This window comes from Hyaena hyaena, unplaced genomic scaffold (genome assembly GCF_003009895.1).
Source record: "Hyaena hyaena isolate Hyena2069 unplaced genomic scaffold, ASM300989v1 scaffold_17, whole genome shotgun sequence".
NCBI lineage: Eukaryota > Metazoa > Chordata > Mammalia > Carnivora > Hyaenidae > Hyaena > Hyaena hyaena.
In genome coordinates this window covers 6112541-6131548 of record NW_024080648.1, presented here as the reverse complement: position 1 = coordinate 6131548, position 19008 = coordinate 6112541, and positions in this window count along the sequence as shown.

The following is a 19008-nucleotide window of genomic DNA, read 5'->3' as shown; positions in this document are numbered from 1 at the left end:
GCGATTATGTTTCTTGGTTTTACCCAAATGAATTGAAAAAATATCCATGCAAAAACCTGCACACTGATATTTATGAGATTTGTTCATAATTACCAAGACTAGAAGCAACCAAGATGTCCTTCAGTGGGTGAATGGATAAATAAACTGTGGTACATCCAGACCATGGGATATTATTCAGGACTAAAGAGGGAATGAGCTACCAAGCCATGAAAAAACATGGAGGAAACTTAAACACATATTACTGTGTGAAAGAAGCCAATCTGAAAAGGCTACATGCTGTATGAGTCTGACCATATGACATTCTGAAAAAGGTGAAGCGATGGAGACAGTAAGAAGTTCAGAGGCTGGGAGAGGAAGGGGTGAATAGGTAGAGCACAGGAATTTTAGGGCAGTGGAGCTGTTATGTATGATACTGTTATAATGGATATATGTTGTTATACATTTGCCAAAACCCAGAGAAAGTACATTTCATTCACAAGAATGAACCATAAAGTAAACTGTGGACTTTAGATGATAATTATGCATCAATATTGGTTCATCAATTGCATTAAATACACCACTGTGGTGCAGGTGTTTCTTTCTTTTTTTTTTTTAATAGATAAAATCATTTTTATTTTATTTTTTAAAATAGTTTATTGTCAAGTTGGTTTCCATATAATACCCAGTGCTCATCCCCACAAGTGCCCTCCTCCATGCCCATCAACCCCCTTCCCCTCACCCCTACCCCCCATCAGCCTTCAGCTTATTCTTGGTATTCAAAAGTCTCTCATGGTTTGCCTCCCTCCCTCTCCCCAACTATTTTCTCCCCTTCTTCTCCCCCATAGTCATCTGTTAAATTTCTCCTGTTCCACTTATAAGTGAAAACATATGGTATCTGTCCTTCTCTGCCTGACTTACTTCGCTCAGCATAACACCCTCAAGTTCCAACCACGTTGCTACAAATGGCCAGATTTCATTTTTTCTCATTGCCTTGTAGTATTCCATGGTATAGATAAACCACATCTTCTTGATCCATTCATCAGTTGATGGACATTTAGGCTCTTTCCATGATTTGGCTATTGTTGAAAGTGCTGCTATGAACATTGGGGTACATGTGCCCCTATGCATCAGCACTCCTGTATCCCTTGGGTAAATTCCTAGTAGTGTTATTGCTGGGTCATAGGGGAGTTTTATTGCTAATTTTTTGAAGAACCTCCACACTGTTTTCCAGAGGGGCTGGTGCAGGCGTTTCAATTGGATAAATGAGGGTATGGGAAATATGGGAACCCTCTCCATTTTGCTGTGAACCTAAAACTTCTCTAAAAAATAAAGTCTATTTAAAAACAAACACAGGGGCCCCTGGGTGGCACAGTCAGTTGAGCACCGAGTTTGCTTTTGGCTCAGGTCATGATCCTAGGGTCACAGGATCAAGCCCTGCATCAGACTCCATACTGAGCAGGGAGCCTGCTTGGGATTCTCCATCTCTCTTCCTCTGCCCTCTCCCTCATTCTACCCCTCCTATATATAAATACATAAATGAATTCACACAAACAATACTAAAACATCAAAAGAAGCAGGACATAGGAAACAATCAACAGAACTAAAAGGCAACTGATAGAATGGGAAAACATATTTGCAAATGATATACAAGATAAAGAGTTAGTATCCAAAATCTATAAAGAATTTATCAAACTCAACACCCAAAAAACAAATAATCCAGTGAAGAAATGGGCAGAAGACATGGATAGACACTTTTCCAAAGAAGACATCCAGATGGCCAACAGACACAGGAAAAGATGCTCAACATCACTCATCATCAGGCAAATACAAATCAAAACCACAATGAGATACCATCTAACACCTGTCAGAATGGCTAAAATTAACAATTCAGGAAACAACAGAAGTTGGTGAGGATGCAGAGAAAGGGAAACCCTTCTGCACTTTTGGTGCGAATGCAAACTGATGCAGCCACTCTGGAAAGCAGTATGAAGGTTCCTCAAAAAATTAAAAATAGAACTACCCTACGACCCAGCAATCGCGCTACTAGGTATTTATCCAAAAGATACAAAAGTGCTGATTTGAAGGGGCACATACACCCCAAAGTTTACAGCAGCACTATCAATAGCCAAATTATGGAAAGAGCCCAAAAGCCCATTGACTGATGAGTGAATAAAGAAGATGTGGTGTATATGTATATAATGGAATATCACTTGGACATCAAGAAGAATGAAATCTTGCCATTTGCAACAATGTGGATGGAACTAGAATGTATTACGCTAAGTGAAATAAGTCAGTCAGAGAAAGACAGATATCATATGATTTCACTCACATGCGGAATTTAAGAAACACAACGGATGAACATAGGGGAAGGGAAGCAAAAATGTGATAAAAACAGAGAGGGATACAAACCATAAGAGAGTCTTAAATCTTTATACAGAGAACAAACTGAAGTTTGTTGGGAGGGTGTTGGGTGGGGGGATGGGTTAAATGGATGATGGTCACTAAGGAAGGCACTTGTGGAGATGAGCACTGGGTGTTAGATATAAGAGGTGAATCACTGGGTTCTGCTCCTGAAATCAATATTACACTGTATGTCAATTAACTTGAATTTAAATGAATATATATATATATTTTAAAAGAACACAGTGACTATCTCTGGATGGTAGAATTACTGTTCACTTTTATTTTATATTTTATCTCATCTTTCCAAATTTTCTATAAAGAATATGTATTACTTAGAACAAACTGATAGTTGCCAGAGGGAAGGGGGTGTGAGATAAGCAGAATGGGTGAAGGGGAATGGGAGATAGAGACTTGCAGTTCCCGAATGAATAAGTCACAGAATAAAAGGCACAGCATAGGGAATTTGGTCCATGGTATTCTCGTAGGGCTGTATGGTGACGGATGGTAGCTAATGTGTAGAGCACAGCATAACATACAGAGAAGTTGAACCACTACATTGTACACCTGAAACTAATGTGATATTGTGTACCAACTACACTAAAATGATTTTTAGAAAGAATATCCTTACTGAGGCACCTGGGTGGCTCAGTCAGTTAAGCGTCCAACTTTCGGCTCAGGTCATGATCTCACAGTTCGTGGGTTCGAGCCCTGCGTGGGGCTCTGCGCTGACAGCTAGCTCGAGCCTGGATCTTGTCTTCAGATTCTGTATCTCTCTCTCTCTGACCCTCCCCTGCTCATGCTGTCTCTCTCTGACTCTCAAAAAATAAAAAAAAAAAACATTAAAAAAAAGAATGTCATTACTTAGACAATCCAAAAACTAACCATTTATTTATTTATTTTACCGTACATTTATTTTTAAGTAAGAAAAAATGAAGGAACACAGACTTGGGACTCGGAACTAGGTTTCACCTCTTACTACTAATGTGACCCAGCAAGGCACTTAGTGTGGCAAGCTTCAGTTTCTGCATCTGTAAATGAGGATAATAAAACCTGCCCCAGAGTGGTGTGTGTGTGTGTGTGTGTGTGTGTGTGTGTGTGTGCATGCGCGCCCACGCACACAGAAGAAACTCTACAAGGAGTATGAATGTGCAAGGCACCTGGAGGATGTTCAATATGGATTAATTTCTGAGCCCTTTAAGGATACTTGGGTATTTATGGGTTCCAAGGAGATTCTATTGGGCATACACAAGGCCTTTTGTTCATTCTTCGCCCTTTCCCGTCCCAACATTCCTGCTGAGACAGACACAAGAGGCCTAGGGCGGCCCCTTTTCCACCAAGCCCCTCCAGTTTTGAGGAGAGAAAGGAGCCCTAGAAAAGGAAGCCATGGAAACATTTCTACTTTGAAAACCCCACAAAGTGCAAGGCTCTGGAAAGAGCTGATATTTGTTCTTTTTCTCTCCCTCTGCTACCCTTTAAACATGTTTCTGTTTTCCTGGCCCAGGCTGCGGGAAAGGCCAAGGGTACATGGCACCGAAAATAGCTGCAGGGCCAAAGTCTTAACATGAGGATTTGGATACACATCAGGCTTCGACAGACAAGGAGAAGACTGTTGCAGGCGTGGGGCAGCAAGGAAGCGTGCCCAGAGCCACGAGGAGGAGAGGGACAAAGAACTGAGTCACCTAACAAGCCTGGACCAGATGAGGTGGGATTGGGGCAGTCATGAGCAGAAACCACCAGCCCCCTTGGGCTAAGAGTGAGGTGTGACGGTGAAAGGAAGGAGAAAGGAAGGGAACTCCGGAGGGGACTTAGGCTCTTATTCACGTTCAGTTTTGCTCTGAAGCATCCAAACACGGTGGGAACAAAGCCTGTCTGGAAAGGATTGTTTTCCGAGCCACAGCAGGACAGAAGGGACAGAAGGAGGCCTTGAGGGTGGGGGGTGATGGCTGATGGCTCAAGAGACCATTCCAGCTTGGAGATAAGTGAAGGCAGGAGGTCAGGGATGATTCAATGGAAGTCTAAAGAACTGCTTGTTTCACTCCTGACGTGAGTTGATCTGACATACATCAGAGAGAACTTTGGTGCTGCACTGGCCCGTTCCTAAAGCTGAAATAGATCAGTTGCTGTCAGATTTCCATTAAAGACAGGTCTGCTGGCTCTAAATTTTAATTTCAGAAACCTTGCTCATTCTTTCTTTCTTCTCTAATTTTCACTGGCAGGATAGGATTTTAAAAGCTAAGAAAATTTGAATTAAAACTACCAGTGACGGTCACATGCTGAAGCTGATTGTGCAAGTAGTGTTGCAAGAGATGACGACAAAATTCTATAGGCAACTTTTAATGATAAAACTGACTCCCTTGCCTTTGTCACCTAGAGTGTGTCCAGCCAAATTCCCTCTTATCCACATGGGCTCTTCCTGTGTGTTTGTTCAGGTATAAACCAGTTCCTAGAGTGCAGGCATAGGACAGTATAGCAAATGCACCCTCAGCATCACCTACATTCACTGAGCACCACGGGGGTATAAAGAGATAGGGGACTCACTCCCTGCTTTCCATGACCTTATATTATGCTCCTGAGAAATGGAAGAGTTTTTGACATATTGAATAAATGGACTATGAGATTATGGAGGACACCACCGAGAGGTAGATGGGTCATCTCTGAGCTTGGTGCTTTATTCTGCTGCAGACTTTCTCTCCTTGACCTTGCAGATGCTATAGCCACTCACCAAAATGTTGTTCTGGAGGAGGAAGCAGGGCCTTTCTTTGTACTTGCTGTCCCCTCTGCTGTTAATGCCCTTCCCTCAGATCACAATGTGGCTCACCTCCACCCCCCACCTTCAGGCTTTTGCTTGAATGCCATTTGCACAGTAAAACCATGTTAGGGTTTGAATTGTGTCCCCGCAAAAGATGTTGAAGTCCTAAGCTCCAGAACCTGTGAATATGGCCTTACTTGGGAAGGAGGTGGTTGTAGACGATCAAGGTATGATGAAGCCACTCATTACAGTGGACCCCTAATCCAATATGACTGGTGTTCTTTTTTTGTTTGTTTAAATGCTTTCTTTTTTTCCTAAGTTTATTTATTTTGAAAGGGGAGAGGAAGGGGAGGGAGAGAGAGAGAGTCCCAAGCAGGCTCCATGCTGCCAGCACAGAGCCCAGCATGGGGCTTGATCTCACAACCCTGGGATCATGACCGGAGCTGAAATCAAGAGTCAGACACTTAACCAACTGAGCCACCCAGGCACCCCTACTGATGTTCTTATAGAAAGGGGAAATGTAGACACAGAGACAGACACATACAAAGGGAAGATGGTGTGAAGACACAATGAGAAGATAGCCATCTACCAGGCAAGGAATGTCTGAGTGACTAGGAGCTAGGAGACTGGCAGGAACGAGGCCTCCCTCCCCACCCTCCGAAGGAACAAATCCTGCTGAGACTTCGATTGCACACTTCTGGGAACAACACAGTTCTGTTATTTGAGCCACTCAGCTTGTGGTACTTGATTAGAGCAGCTCCAGAGAGCGAATACACCTTCCTTGGCCCATGGTGTTTAAATTTTTTTAAATGTTTTTTATTTATTTCTGAGAGAGAGAGACAGAGCATGAGCAGGAAGGGGTCAGAGAGAGAGGGAGATACAGAATCTGAAACAGGCTCTGGGCTCTGACCTGGCTGTCAGCACAGAGCCTGACATGGGGCTCGAACCCACGAACCGTGAGATCATGACCTGAGCCAAAGTCGGACGCTTAATCGACTGAACCACCCAGGCGCCCTGACCCATGGTGTTTAAAATTGCATTCCCCATACCCTTTTCTCCAGAGTACTTGTTACTGTCCAACACGCTATATTTTTAGCTATTTGCTTATTTACCTGTGTATGTGTTTATAATCTGTCTCCATCAGCTAGAATGTGAGCAACATGAAGGTAGAGATTTTCGTACACAGTATTCACATCTCGTCAGCATCTAGAATCAGTCATGTGCCTACAACTCTCAAGCTGCATGAGGCTCCCTTTGGTCCTCCCCCAGGTCCTCGCCTCCAGGTGAAGAGGTCCTCCCTTCCAGGTGAGGAGTCTGTGTGGCTGAGTGGATGTGCTTTCTTGATGTTGGTGGTCCAACTTGGTTAATACGCCCTGAATGCTCACTTTTCATAATAAAAATGGTTTACTTTTCGGGTAGAGTTCTTACTAGACTCATCTAATGTCAAAAGCTGAAGAGTCTTCGGTGATCATAACACCTGAGTCCCAACTGTATTAGTTAGGAATATTTTATTTTTATTTTTATTTTGTTTTATTTTATTTTATTTTATTTTATAGCCTCCACACACAATGTGGGGCCTGAACTCATGACCCCCAAGATCAAGAATCACGTGCTTCACCAACTGAGCCAGCCCAGTGCCCCTAGTTAGGAATCTTTAGGTTGAAGGTAATAGAAAATCCAAATCCAGCTGGTTTACACAACAAAGGGATTTATTGACTCGTATAACTTACAAACTCCACATCTATGGTGGTTTTCAGGGAAACTTTGATCCCAGGCTCAGTCATCTCAACACTGGTCGAGTTTCTTTTCTCACCTTTCTGTGCCTCCTATACTGCCTGTGAAAACTCAAGGCCAGGTTCTCTGTTGTCATAAGATGATTACCAGCACACTTCATGGACTTTTACATTCATGTCCAGGTACATAAGAGCATCTGTGTCCATCACTCCATGGAAAGATGAAAAAGTTTCTTTCCTGTAATCTCTAACAAATGTCCCCTCATGTTGCACTTCATTGGCCTAGAGTAGGGTACTTGCCCCTCTTTGATCAATCACTGCGGCCCACAGAGTGACATGATGCGGTGATTGGTTTAAGCCAAACTGGATTTGTCCTTTGGGATGGTTAACTTGACTGGGAAATGGGGCTCCCAGATGTTTGGATAACATTATTCCGGTTGAGATTAACATGTGAATCAGTAGACTGAATAAAGCAGATTGGCCTTCCCATTGTAGGTGAGTTTCATCCAATCTGTTAGAGGCCTGCCTAAAACAAGAGGTGAGGGAAGCCAGGACATGGGTTTCTTCCTGTACTCATAATGGAACTTAGACCGTCCGCTCTCCTGGTTCTGCAGCTTGTAGACAGCAGACTGTGGGATTTCTTAGCCTCTATAATCACATGAGCCAGCTTTCTCTCTCTCTCTCTCTCTCTCTCTCTTTCTTTCCTTTCCTCTCTCTCTTGCTCATCTCTGTTCATCTGGAGATCCCAGACTAATTCACTCCTAGAGCCAAGAATAGGGTTAGATTTTCCCAAAGGGCCTTGAGTGCTCGAGCAAAGAATGGATGACTGATGAGAACTGGGATTCTTGGTTAAAAGGAGGGATGAACAAAAACTAGTAGAGAAAAAGAACAAGCATCCACCACACTTGAGCTTATCCTGTCTTGAGTAGCAGAGCCAGGCCCTGTACTTACATCTTTACATTCCATACTGCCTTTAGTTATTTACTGCTTATCATGGGCAACCCACTGAGCTAGGTGCTGTGAGACAATAACTCCCCAGGAGAAAATAGAGATTTAGCATGACATGGAAGGCACACACAAATAGCTAGAGAGGAACATAGTGTATAATATATGCCATCAAAGAGAAATAAGGGCGCTGTTCCTGGTGGAAAAGCCACCCCATATAGACACCTGGAGCCCTCTTCCTTAGCGGAACTACATACCGCATTTTGCACTGTGTGCTGAGAATCTTCAATACATGCATTATGGGTTTCACAGATCCCACACATTGCACATACTCTCCTTAAAGTTAACATGTAAGATGAACTAATACAGAGAAAATATAAATCTCTTATGCCCAGGACTCTTAACAACATTCTTTAGAGAAACCAAAGGCTTAACTGAGTAGTGTATTAGTCAAACCTAAGTTTTAAACTGTGCCCTTGAGCCTCCAGGAAATATTCCTGAAATATTTTCCCCTACACGGGATAATGTCTAGTGAGAACATTTCTTCCTTCCTTAATCCTAAAATAGTTTACTTTGTTCTCATCTCTCTGCTCAACATCAAAGAAGGGGCATAATTCTTTTGTTCTGAATTTAATGGATTGTCGTTTTAAAAATACCTAGCCTGGGGGCGCCCGGGTGTCTCGGTTGGTTAAGTGTCCAACTCTTGATTGCGGATCAGGTCATGATCTCACAGTTCATGGGACTGAGCACCAAACTGAGCTCTGCACTAACAGCATAGTGTCTGCTTGGGATTCTCTCTTTCCCTCTCTCTCTGTCTCTTCCCTGCTCTCTCTCTCTCTCTCTCAACATAAATAAACATTTAAAAACATACCGACCTGGGGCGCCCGGGTGGCTTAGTCGGTTAAGTGTCCGACTTTCACTTAGGTCATGATCTCGCGGTTCGTGGGTTCGAGCCCCGCGTCGGGCTCTGTGCTGACTGCCAGCTCGGAGCCTGGAGCCTGTTTCAGTCTGTGACTCCCTCTCTCTCTGACCCTCCCCTGCTCACGCTGTCTCTCTCTCTCTCCTAGAAATAAATAAAACATTAAAAAAATTTAAAAAAAAATAAAAATAAAAATAAAAAAATAAAAACATACCAACCTGGTGCATAGGGTATAATAGGTCCTGTATAAATGCTTGTTAAACCTGGTTCTGTAGCTATAAATGATGATCATATCTATCTTCTCTTTAAGCAACATCTGATTTCAAAATCTCCCTAGCTAAAGGTTTCATTCCCTTGTGCTATTTAAATGGAAGTTACTAACCTCTTCATTGGGCTCCTTCTCTTGGGCACCTAATATTAATGTCTTCATCAAACACTGCAAACCTGAATCGCAACAGAGGGCAAGCAGGCAAACAAAAGAGTAAAGTAATTATGGTCAGCTTTCCATGGGTAACCTAATACCAATCTTGATGTGGCACTAATTTTTTAGCATCCCCCCCACCCAAAATGAGGTAATTCAACACAATAATGAGAAATTATTAGCCTATTGAAAATGTTCTGGAGAGATAGGAAAGAGCATTTGAACGCTAAAAGCAAAACAACCAAATTCTCCATTTCCTCCAGAAGATCTTCCCTACCATCTATCTTGCTTCTCTATCCCGCGTGGGCTCTGTATGGATAACACAGGTTCCAAAATCAGACAAGGACAGGACTTGACTGTGAGGTGCTTGTGCCCATCTTCCTTCAGGCAGATTCCATGCAGGAGGAATAAACTGTGGTGGACATTCAGCATATTCACCATGCTGAAAGCCAGAGATCACAGGGAACGGACTATAGCAGGCAGCCTACCTTCTCTTCCCAAGAGAGGGCTTTAGATGAGGAGTGAGTGCTTTGGGTACAGGGTGGAAGAAGCCCTGAGAGATTCCAGAGTGGAATTTCTGACAATCTCCAATTCCTTTTAGGATTATTTGCCTCAAGACAGTTGTAAAACTCTAGTTTTCCAAAGTTCATTAAACATTTGACTGACACAGAGTGGATGGATGTCCTTGCCTCACCGTAGAGGATGCAGTGTTCACTTCCGAGAGAGGAGCGAAATCAACTGAGGGCCTGAGGCGCATTCCCTCTCTGTGAGCAGATACTGTAAGTCAGGTTATTAGGAGAAAACCTTTGGCTAAGAGCATCTAAAAATAATGAGTAAAAAAGTTTTAAGGTCTTCATAAAAGCATCACATTACTGATGAGATGGAAAAGAAATATCAGGCCGAAAGCTAAGAGAACGCAAAACTTCAGAGGTAAGCAGGGCACTCGGAATTACTTTTGTCCTGATGGTATTTGCCAATTTGGCCTGAGACCCTGAGCAAGGGTTTTTACAGACTCTTGGTGTGAGAGGGGCAGATGCTAGGCCCAGGGTCCTCTAAACATAAAGGTTTAGTGCAAGCCTTCACATTAAGAGGGGCTCTCAATAGTGAAACTACCTTCCTGCTTTCATATCTGGGGAGTGTGAGGAGATTTAACTGGGCCAGAAGGAGCAAGGGAGAAAGCCAAAATCCACAAGAGAAGTTATAACTACAGGTAGTTACTCCTGTGGATTCAAAAGACTTGAGTGGTCTCAGAAGCCTTAAACCCTAAATGAAGTTTAAAGTGATAGTGGACAGAAAAGCACCTACGTGCTTAAAAGAAACAAATTCAAATTCCTTACCTTCATCTTAGGCCACAGAACATCGCCACAAATGATTTTCTTGTTGTTTGTTTTAATATTTATTTGTTTGTTTGTTTATAGAGCACACACACAAGTAGGGGAGGCACAGAGAGAGGGAGAAACAGAATCCCAAGCAGGCTCCACACTGTCTGTGCAGAGCCTGATGTGGGGCTCTGTGAGATCATGACCTGAGCCTAAATCAAGAGTCGGATGCTTAACTAACTGAACCATCCACAAATATTTCCTAAGGGCAGTGAGCAGCATATAATCAAAAGTATTCAAGCACACAAAGAAACCAACGGAAATAACAAAGAGCCACAAAAAGACCCATATAGATGTTAGGTTACTGAATAAGCAGTTATAAGTTACTATAGAGAGTCAGTGGATTTAAAAAATACCTAACTTTAAGTTTATCAAAATTAAAAACTCAGGGTATAGATTAAACACAATTCGAGAAACAGTGAAGCAGCAAAATAATTCTTTCTAAATGCAACACAGAATCAAAAGATGAAAAATGGGAAAAAGGGTTTGAAAGACACACAAGATAATGTGAAATAGGAATTCTAGAAAAAGGGAGAGAAAGAATGAGGCAATATTTAATTTCATAATAACTGAACATTTTCAGAATTGCTAGACACTTATCCAGAGAGTTGGGAAACCCATTAAGTCCCAAGCAGGATAAAGTAAAACATACTTAGGCATATCATGGTGAAGTTGCAGAAAACTAAAGATAAAGAGAAAAATATTAAAAGCAGCCAGAAAAAGAGAGAGAGAGAGAGAGAAAAGATTGTCTTTAAAGGGATAGCAGCTCAACTGACAGCAGATTTTCAACAACAAACAATGGAAACGAGAAAACAGTGACATAGCTTCAGTGCACTGAGAGAAATAATTTGCCAGCCTAGAGTTTTTCTGTCTAGTGGGGGAAAAAAAGTCTTTCAAGATTGACAAAATAAATATTGCAGAGAAATAAAAGTTGCTAGTTCATCACTAACAAAAGCTCCTAAAGGAAATGCTAAAGAAAATACTTGAGGCAGGAAAAACAAAAAGATCCTACATGGAATATTGGAGACACACAATGAGTGAAGAGCAAAGCAAGTGGCAGACTCAAATGACCACTGAGAATATAAAGTTGTAATATGTTTTGGTTGTGTGTTAAAAGTTGACCTAATGGGACGTGCGGGTGGTTCAGTCAGTTGAGCGTCAGACTCTCGATTTTGAGCTCAGGTCATGATCTCCTGGTGTGCGCGTTTGAGCTCTGCATCGGGCTCTGCACTGACAACGCAGAGCTGGCTTGGGATTCTCTCTCTCGCTCTCTGTTCCCCGCCCCTGCTCTCTTGCAAGTACGTGCTCTCTCTCTCAAAATAAATAATCATTAAAAAAAAAGTTGACTTAACATATATGAAAAAATCAGCTTATAAGTAGGGTAAGGAGGAATGGAATTAAGTATTCTAAGGTTTTTGTATTGCTTGAGAGGAGAGGAAAGATGTTGATTAAGTTAGACTTTGGTGCAGGTTGGAATTTCTAGGGGAATCACCAAAAGAATAGAAGCAGAGTGTATATAACTTCCAAATTTGTGTGTATTAGAGAGATGGAATAATTCAACACGCTCAGTTAAACCAAAAGAAGGACACACAGTAGAAGCATCCAAGATTATACCATTTCCATCTAGTTTTGAGAGAAGGCTGTCTAACTCAAATGATTCGCCACACATAGTTGAGACCCTTGACTCCAGCTGTGCTAATTAGATTCTCTTACGGGACATTAATAACATGAACAGAGACGACAAGTAAACAGGGCTAAAACACATGACAGCAGCAGCTCCAGAACGTCCCTGTCCCCCCCGTCTGTCTCAAGACCAAGCTGGCAAGCTCTTCCTAGGTGTGAACTCTCCCTCGTACTTCTTTTTTAAGTTTATATACTTTGAGAGAAACAGAGACAGCACGAGTCGGGGAGGTGCAGAGGGAGAGGGAGAGAATCCCAAGCAGATTCTGTTCTGTCAGCACAGAGCTGGATGCAGGGCTCAAACGCACAAAACTGTGAGATCATGACCTGAGCCAAAACCGAAACTGAGAGTCAGGCAATTAACCGACTGAGCCACCCAGGCGCCCCATCCCCTCATGCTTCTAATACATTCTACCACCAATCCCTTCCTCCACATCCTCTTCTTTTTTTTTTTTTTTTTTCTTTTTTTCTTAATTGGCCTTGATTGCCTTGAAACAAAAGAAACTTAACTGATGCCAAGAACCATTGTGGCTCATGCCAGAAGTATCTTCCCTCTTACACAAAAATCCAAATGTTTGGCATAAATGGTGAGTTGTCTTCTTAGCAACGACAATCTAAAATGCAGCTGGAATCTTTAACTTATATCAAATATGCAAGATGAGGCTCCCCAAGATGTAACCCAGATGGGCTGGGCCTCCCATGGGGAGCCTTGGCTCTCACTTTACATTCACTCTGAGGCCCTACTCACCACTATGTCATATCCTCCAAAACACAGCTAATAGTACAACACATTAATAAGAAAATCGGTGTTCTAGTGAAGAATTCTTTAGAGTCTATGAAAGAGAGGTCACATCCCATATATATCACCAAGCAGAAATTTAATCCATTAGCCCATCAGACATTTTCTCTCTTCCTACCAAAGAGCCCACCTCTACCAAAGAGCTGCCTCTTTCTCTTCTTTCTTTTCTCCCACCCAACTTTTTTTTAATGTTTATTTTTATTTTTGAGAGAGGGAGAGAGAGAGTAGGGGAGGCCAGAGAGAGAGGGAGACACAGAAAACAACGCAGGCTCCAGGCTCTGAGCTGCCAGCACAGAGCCCAATGTGGGCACAAGTTCATGACCTGAGCTGAAGTCAGACACTTAACTTACTGAGCCACGTAGGCATCCCACCTCCCACTCAATGTTAAAAGTTCTCTTTCTTAAGAAAGTCAGCCTTCAGTGACACCTGGGTGGCTCAGTTGGTTAGGGTCCGACTCTTGATTTTGGCTCAGGTCATGATCTCACGGTTCATGAGTTTGAGCCCTAAGTTGGGCTCTGCACTGACAGCTCAGGGCCTGCCTAGGATTCTCTGTCTCCCTCTCTCTCTGCTCCCTCTCTCAAAAATAAATTAATAAATAAACATTTTTTTAAAAAGTCAGCCTTTAATCAGTTTGCATACACCATTCAGCAAAAGAAAAACCCTGGTAGTTAGCAGAACAGCATATCCCTTGGGAGTAGGGATCCTGGTTCTTTTTACCACCTTATCCGCTGGGTTCTTTCTCAACGAACAGAGTCCCTCAAGGGTGGGAACTCTATAGCACTGCTAGCACCTTGAATAATGGCCTGGCGCAACAGACTTTTCATAAAGAGTTGTTGAATGAATTTCATACACCTTTGTGCACCCTTGTAGAGCCGAGAAAAGATCAACAAATGAAATATGTACTTGATAAGTGGTCCTTGCGGAGAAAAGCCCATCTTCAGGAATATGTCTAAAATTCTTCACAATGAATAACGACCAACACGGTCAAAGGAAACAAAGATTCTCTCCGTAGAGCAAATCCACAAATGCTGGGAATCAAGGTATAGGATGTTGGTGAAAGTGGAGGGGAAGAAATTGATCAAAATACAGAGGAATTTGTACAATAATAAAAAGCTATAGATGGGCTTGATGCCATTTTGTTATTGTTGTTGAGAGCCATATATTTATATATATTTGTATTTGTGTTTATATATATATATATATATATACATACATACACCTGGACATTTCATAGACCCATTTTAGTTTGAGGTAAGGCCTATCTGGATTAGAGGCATATTTGATTTTAAAGACTTCCTTAAGGAAGAATCAGTTTCCTGCAAATATATATTCCGATTGGTTAGACTGACCAAGTGAAACTATTAAAAGTCCTATTTTAATGAATAGGTAAGAATAAGGTACATGGTTAAAATGACAAAGAACCACCCTAACTGGTGATTGACTTTTTATGGCACTATTGCATGGAGAATGGCTCCAATGGGTGGAGGGAACCAAAGACAGAGAGTATGCGTGCTATTGAACTCATGTTTCTAGTTCGTTCTAGTAGTCTCTGAGGCCCAGCTGTTTCCCTGTACTTCCCACTGCTGTGTGATCAGCTATGTGTGTTTACCTAATAATTTCCCTTTTTTGGCCCGTGTTAGCTATGTTCCTGCCATTTTTGATAAAACAACCTGAATAGCCCAACATGGCGTGTCCCTGCCATGCTGTTGGTAGGAAGCTTTACCCTTAAGAAGCTCAGTTTTGTCTGTCAACCATAATACAGGGTGGAAGGTTATACATGTTGTGAGAGGATTCAAGAGCTGTAAGAAAGCAAAGGTGGGAGAGATCTCTTCTAGCTGGAGGGTTTAGGGACAATGTCTTGTTGGCGATGCCTTTTGAGCTTGCCTCTAAGGTAAGCTAAGATTCCATCATGTGGCAATGAGGGAGAGAAGGTCCTCAAGAGAGAGAAAATAACATGAGCAAAGATTTAGTGTCAGACAAGACGGAGTATGTGTGGAAAACAGCCATGCCTGGCAGGTCAAATAACTTAGCAGCAACAGGGAAACCTGAAGATTTTTACGCAAGAGAGGAATGTGGTCTTTGGAATAATAAACCCAACAGTGGGTTGGGAAGGAGGAAAGGATGAGGTTGTGCAGTTAGGAGCTTAGTACAGTGTTCCAAGCTGACCACAATAAATGTTCTAATGAAGACAAGGCTGACAGGGAGTGGAAAGACAGTGAGGAAACTCCTTAATTCAGATAATCCCAGTGTTGTCAGTAAAGAAGGATCTCAGGAGAGAGAGCAGGGGACAGAGATGAGCTGGGCCTCGGGGAGTGGAATAAGAGCCTCGGAGGGCTCTGTGTGGGGTATGAGAAGTCAGAGGTGACTCAAACACTGCCAAAGGCCACTGAAGTCTTCCTTGATGATAAATAATAGGAACTAGGATGCCTGGGTGGCTTAGTGGGTTAAGTGTCCAACTCTCGGTTTCAGCTCAGGTCATGATCTCACTGTTCGTGAGTTTGAGCCCCGCATTGGGCTCCGTGCTGCCGATGTGGAGTCTGCTTGGGATTCTCTCTCTCTCCCCCCCCCCCGCCCCTCCCCCACTCTCTCTCTAAATAAATAAACTTAAATTAATTAATTAATTAATTAATAGCAACTAGAAGTAAAACCAGCAACCAGCCTCCTCAGTTGGTGGCCTTGCAGCAGAAGAGAGAAAATGGAAGGCACAGGTTACACAGCGTAGGGACCCTTGGAGTTTGTGAAAGAAAAACACGGAAGGAATGCTTCAGGGAGAAGCTTACAGAAGTCCTTGAGGCCAGGAACGGGGCTCTCCCATCCCCCACCAGGGGATTGTGCACCTTGAACGTGGGATGTCCTGGTCTGGGTGAGGAGGACACAGCTAAAGCCAGGACGACACTCAGAAAACAGTGCGAAGGGATGTGATAGGATCATTGGTTCAGTAGGAACACGGGAAGTGAGATCCTATGGAGCCGAAAATAGAATGTCCGGACTCTGGAGTGTGGGGCTGGAGCGGGTCCGGGGGATGATCTCTTTTGTGTCCTGATGACCCAAAATCAGTGGAGATAAAGGTCTCTGGGCCAGAGAAGGCTGAGGAACTGTTAGAAGAAGATATCTAGGGGCACCTGGGTGGCTCAGTCCGTTAAGCGTCCAGCTCTTGGTTTCGGCTCACATCCTGATCTTTCAGTGTTGTAAGTTTGAGCCCCGTGTCAGCCTCTGGGCCGAGAGTGTGGAGATTGCTTCGGATTCTCTCTCCCTCTTTCTCTGCCCCTTCCCCATTCACACGGTCTCTGTCTCTCTCAAAATAAATAAATAAACTTAAAAAAAAATAAGATATCTATGGATGTTTCTAGAAGGGGGAGGAGGGAGAAACTAGGACATGTGAAGGCCGTCCAAGGCAATCGTAGACGGGAAGGACTGGGAAAGGTGGAATGGTGTGGACTTGCACAGGGCTCGCTGAGAGTTGACGAGAGAAGACAGAGTCAGGAAAGGGCACTGAGAAGGAGGGACAAGGAGAGGCACTTCGTGGCCTGTCAGCTTGGAATGGGGAAGGCGGGAGACAGGAGGTATGTGTTGGGATGCCGCGGCGCGGGGCAGGGAGGATGGCGTCGGCCTGTAGATAAAGTCGGCTTTTTATTAAGGTGAGGTAATGAAGGGGGCATCTGAAGTAAAGAGGGAGGACCTGGGATGGTTTATTTCCAAGAGCTGCCGGGTCTCCCTCCCCGGGCGCCCTGAGGAGAGCTCAGGCCGTGCTGCGGCGGAACAAGAATGCAGAACGAAGATGAGCTCCCTGAGAACAACAGTCCAGTGAGTTTAACCAAGTGAGAGGTGGCTCAGGACTCACGTTGATGACAAGGAAGCCGATTCGGGAAGACGGATTCTCCCCAAATTCTTTTCAAGGCTGTTTTCCCAAGTGGGTACATATTTCCGCCCCCACCCTCAAGACCTGTATTTGCTTAGCAAATCAAGCGTGTGTGTGCCTATGCGCGCGTGTGTGTTCATGGGCATACAGGTGCGTGTATGTGCATGTGCGTGCAAGATAACAACGGCTTACTGCACCTTTGCTATGTTTGGAGATGGGGGCACGTGTCCCCCGTTTTGATCACTGCAATAGACAGTTGAGTGTAAAAGATTCCAGAGCAAATAGATGCTTCCCTGACTCTTAGTCTGCAGGGAAAAACACCGATGACAAAGTAATGTCAGGTCTGACTGGGAGCTGAAAGTGGAAGCAAAGGTTATCTAAGGACCACCTTAGGAGATAAGTTCATGTTCCCTTCGTGACGCGTTCGTGTTCGTGTTCTTTCCAAAGCCTCATGACCTGAAGATTACTGCTCCTTCTGTCTTCTCCCTGCAGCATGGATAGACAACACCGCTCCACTCATCTTCAGACCCACATGGCAGTGCTCTAGGGAGACACCGGCTCCAGGGCCCCAGAAGCAGGGAGTCCTGTGTGGTAAGGGTAGAGTCCTACATTTGGGGGAATGAGGCACAGGGCCCAGAGCTGCGGGCCGAGTCCAGGAAGGTGTCCCATTCTTCAGATCCCTCATGGCTTTTGTGCCCCCTGTCACTAGTGGGGCAGCAGCACAGCGCCGTGATGAGGACCTCCAGCCCCATCACCCATCGGCTATGCGATCTTTGGCACGTTACTTGACTTCTCAGAGCCTTGGTGTTCTTGACTGGATCGCTAGTGTGACGATCATATATCGCACTTGGGACAGTGAATGGGCATGGAGTGCCTAATTAGCATAGTACCTGCCACAGAGTTGAGGGAGAGGCTAATATCATCATAGATTCGGTAAGCATTCAGGGGAAGCAGGAGGAAGGCAGTGTGCACACTGTCACCTTGTTCTTGAATAGTATGAGGACAGGGTTGTAGACCAGTATCATCAGGACGTCTGGGAGAACCAAAGTCTGAGGAGAGGAAGAGGAGTATTATAAATCCGGGGAGTCCGGGGGAAGGTGGTGGACAAAGTCCTCGGTGCGCCTGGATCAGAACGTTCTATGTTTCTATAGCAACATCCCCTGGGGCCTCGCTACTCAGGGCGCCATTCTGACTGCAGCGCTGGCATTCTCTAGAATCTAGCTACACGCGCTGGTTCTCAGGCACCTACCCCCCACCCAAGCCACGGGACTGCATTTATAACAAGATGTTCAAGCATTTCATGTGTATGTCGGACTTTGAGAAGCCCTGTTCTTGGGAGCTGGTGGCTCTGATTTGATTTACTTAATCAGCTTAATCTCATGATGCGTCTGAGGAGGTGACGGTCAAAGAAGAAACCTCTGGCCCTTTGCCGGGAAGGGCACCAATATGAAAACAGGGGACAGACTTTTTTTAAAAAATGTTTATTTATTTTTGAGAGACAGAGAGAGACAGTGTAAGTGGGGGCGGGACAGAGAGAGAAGGAGACACAGAATCTGAAGCAGGCTCCAGGCTCTGAGCTGTCAGCCCAGAGCCCAATGCAGGGCTCAAACTCACAAACTGCGAGATCATGATCTGAGCTGACATAGGACGCTTAACTGACTGAGCCACCCAGACACCCCATGGACAGACCTTTTTGAACAGCCAGCAGTGCCTTGTGATTTGAGGCCACAGCAAAGCAGCTGAAACAGCAGGGAAGCAAATTAATACAGTGACAGGAACAAAGGCATCAGAACCTAAGTCAGCCCCATACAGGCTGTATTTGCAAAGAGCGTAGGGCTATACTTCCAGATGAGTGTGAGTGTGTGTGTGTGTGTGTGTGTGTGCACGCGCGCACACACTCATATGCGTATATGTGGGAACAATCCTCTCCCATAAAACACATGGTTAGGAAAAATGTCTGCTTGCTTTCATAAACAGAACCAATGTGTCCAGCATAAAAGGGAAGAGTATTGTACTAAGACCTCTTCTGAGAGTACAAAAAGCTCTCTCCAAAGATAGGGACGGGATTTTTTTCTTTCTTGTGAAATATAACTGGTCTCTGGAGCCAGCTCTCTGTTCACTGTGCCCTGGCCCCAACAGCTT